Raw genomic sequence first — 3566 nt, 5'->3', positions numbered from 1 at the left:
ACAGTAATGGGTCAAAATCTTCATGAGAGGAATTTCCAATGTGACTCCTCTCTTTCAGTGATGCTGGACACCGTGAAATACAAAGTTAGACATTGGGCAATTGGCCTTTGCCTTTATCTCTGGGTTCCTTTGCAATTCAAATTTTAATTTTGGAGCCCTTCTTTGTCTGATTCTGAAATTTTTTGATTAGTTAGCAGTCATCGTTTTCTTGCATTTGTTACTTGGCGGTGTATCTGGCTTGTGACCAGTTCCACCGGTGCAAGACCAAACTGAAACAATCGCAGTTGCTCCAATTTCTGCTGTGTTCATCGACACCATGCATTCCCACTTTTCCTAGAGCTTGCGAAAACACAGTAAAAGGTCAAAGTCTTCATTGGAAGAATGTAGAATGTGACTTGTCTCTTACAGTGATGCTGGCCACCGTGAAGTACAAAGTTTGATATGGGGCAATTGGCCATTGTTCCTTCATCTCTAGGTTCCTTTGAAATTCAAATTTTAATTTTGGAGCCCTTCTTCATCTGATTCTGAAATGTGTTGATTAGTTAGCAGTCATCGTGTTCTTGCATTTGTTACTTGGCGGTGTATCTGGCTTGTGACCAGTTCCACAGGTGCAAGACCAAACTGAAACAATCGCAGTTGCTCCAATTTCTGCTGCATTCATCTGCACCATGCATCTCCAATTTTTCTCGGGTTTGCGAAAACAAAGTAATAGGTCAAAGTCTTTATTGGAAGAATGTGGAATGTGACTCGTCTCTTTCAGTGATGCTGGTCACCGTTAAAGTACAAAGTTAGACATGGGGCAATTGGTCATTGTGTCTTCATCTCTGGGTTCCTTTGCAATTCAAATTTTAATTTTGGAGCCCTTAATCATCTGATTCTGAAATGTGTTGATTAGTTAGCAGTCATCGTGTTCTTGCATTTGTTACTTGGCGGTGTATCTGGCTTGTGACCAGTTCCACAGGTGCAAGACCAAACTGAAACAATCGCAGTTGCTTCAATTTCTGCTGCGTTCATCTGCACCATGCATCTCCAGTTTTTCTCGGGTTTGCGAAAACAAAGTAAAAGGTCAAAGTCTTCATTGGAAGAATATGGAATGTGACTCGTCTCTTTCAGTGATGCTGGCCACCGTGAATTACAAAGTTTGACATGGGGCAATTTGTCATTGTGTCTTCATCTCTGGGTTCCTTTGCAATTCAAATTTTAATTTTGGAGCCCTTAATCATCTGATTCTGAAATGTGTTGATTAGTTAGCAGTCATCGTGTTCTTGCATTTGTTACTTGACGGTGTATCTGGCTTGTGACCAGTTCCACAGGTGCAAGACCAAACTGAAACAATCGCAGTTGCTTCAATTTCTGCTGCGTTCATCTGCACCATGCATTCCCAGTTTTTCTAGGACTCGCTAAAACACGGTAAAAGGTCAAAGTCTTCATTGGAAGAATGTAGAATGTGACTTGTCTCTTTCAGTGATTCTGGCCACCGTCAAGTACAAAGTTTGACATGGGGCAATTTGTCATTGTGTCTTCATCTCTGGGTTCCTTTGCAATTCAAATTTTAATTTTGGAGCCCTTCTTCATCTGATTCTGAAATGTGTTGATTACTTAGCAGTCATCGTGTTCTTGCATTTGTTACTTGGCAGTGTATCTGGCTTGTGATCAGTTCCACAGTTGCAAGACCAAACTGAAACAATCGCAGTTGCTCCAATTTCTGCTGCGTTCATCTGCACCATGCATCTCCAGTTTTTCTCAGGTTTGCAAAAACACAGTCATGTGTCAAAATCTTCATAAGAGGAATTTGTAATGTGACTCCTCTCTTTCAGTGATGCTGGCCACCGTGAAGTACAAAGTTTGACATGGGGCAATTGGTCATTGTCCCTTCATCTCTAGGTTTCTTGGCTCTTTTATAAAGGGCTGTTAGGTGAGAGGCCGCTTCCTAGGTTTTGGACAACGAAGTGTTCTCAAAGAAGTGTCTTTTGTTTTCGGGATGAAAAATAACAAAAAGTGTCTTTGTTTTTGAAAAAACGAACCAGATCTGAGCCCATTTATGAGCTTGAAAAAACTGCCTGGCTTCAGGTTTCATCCATGGTTTTTGAGACAATAAAATACAGAGAAAACATGAACTACTGGAGAATGTGGGCATCGATCCTACTACCCCTCGTACACTAGATGAGCGCTCTACCACTTGAGATAATTCCCCCACAAGCACATGATTCCAGGGACCAATGCTATTGTCAGTGCAACACACGGACGCAGTTGGCGTAGGTCACTACCATTCCTCTGACATCCAACGTTAAAAAAACTGATGAGGTGACCGAGTGGTTAAGGTGATGGATTGATAATCTGTTGTGTTCTACACGCATTGGTTCAAATCCCATCCTCATCGTAGTCTAACATTTCCTATCCCATCCTCATCGTATTCTAACATTTCCTACTTGGTGATTTATCTGGCTTGAGACCAATTCCATCAGGGCAGACTAAAGTGAAACAACTGCAAGTGCTCTAATTTCTGCTTTGTCCCTCTGCGCCATGAACCTCAACTATTCTCAGGTTTGCAAAAACACAGTAATGGGTCAAAATCTTCATAAGAGGAATTTGTTATGTGACTCCTCTCTTTAAGTGATGCTGGACACCGTGAAGTACAAAGTTAGACATTGGGCAATTGGTCATTGTGTCTTCATCTCCGGGTTCCTTTGCAATTTAAATTTAAATTTTGGAGCCCTTCTTTGTCTGATTCTGAATGTTGTTGATTCGTGATCAGTCAACGTGTACTTTCTTGCATTTGGTACTTGGTGGTGTATCTGGCTTGTGACCAGTTCCACAGGTGCAAGACCAAACTGAAACAATCGCAGCTGCTCCAATTTCTGCTGCGTTCATCTGCACCATGCCTTCCCAGTTTTTCTAGGATTTGCGAAAACACGGTAAAAGGTCAAAGTCTTCATTGGAAGAATGTAGAATGTGACTTGTCTCTTTCAGTGATGCTGGCCACCGTCAAGTACAAAGTTTGACATGGGGCAATTTGTCATTGTGTCTTCATCTCTGGGTTCCTTTGCAATTCAAATTTTAATTTTGGAGCCCTTCTTCATCTGATTCTGAAATGTGTTGATTAGTTAGCAGTCATCGTGTTCTTGCATTGGTTACTTGGCGGTGTATCTGGCTTGTGACCAATTCCACAGGTGCAAGACCAAACTGAAACAATCGCAGTTGCTCCAATTTCTGCTGCGTTCATCTGCACCATGCATCTCCAGTTTTTCTCGGGTTTGCGAAAACAAAGTTATAGGTCAAAGTCTTCTTTGGAAGAATGTAGAATGTGACTTGTCTCTTACAGTGATGCTGGCCACCGTGAAGTACAAAGTTTGATATGGGGCAATTGGCCATTGTTCCTTCATCTCTGGGTTGCTTTGCAATTCAAATTTTAATTTTGGAGCCCTTCATCTGATTCTGAAATGTGTTGATTAGTTAGCAGTCATCGTGTTCTTGCATTTGTTACTTGGCGGTGTATCTGGCTTGTGACCAGTTCCACAGTTGCAAGACCAAACTGAAACAATCGCAGTTGCTTCAATTTCTGCTGC

The 3566-nt window shown here is 41.7% G+C and overlaps 1 non-coding gene across 1 annotated transcript; it reads left to right on the top strand.

The window, feature by feature from the left end:
* Positions 1 to 2298: 2298 nt before the first annotated feature.
* trnai-gau (transfer RNA isoleucine (anticodon GAU)) lies at positions 2299 to 2380 on the top strand. The gene has a single exon. It is a non-coding gene; the product is annotated as a tRNA-Ile (tRNA).
* Positions 2381 to 3566: the final 1186 nt, after the last annotated feature.

This window comes from Corythoichthys intestinalis, chromosome 16 (genome assembly GCF_030265065.1).
Source record: "Corythoichthys intestinalis isolate RoL2023-P3 chromosome 16, ASM3026506v1, whole genome shotgun sequence".
In the NCBI taxonomy this organism is placed as follows: domain Eukaryota; kingdom Metazoa; phylum Chordata; class Actinopteri; order Syngnathiformes; family Syngnathidae; genus Corythoichthys; species Corythoichthys intestinalis.
This window is presented reverse-complemented; position numbering and strand designations above follow the sequence as displayed.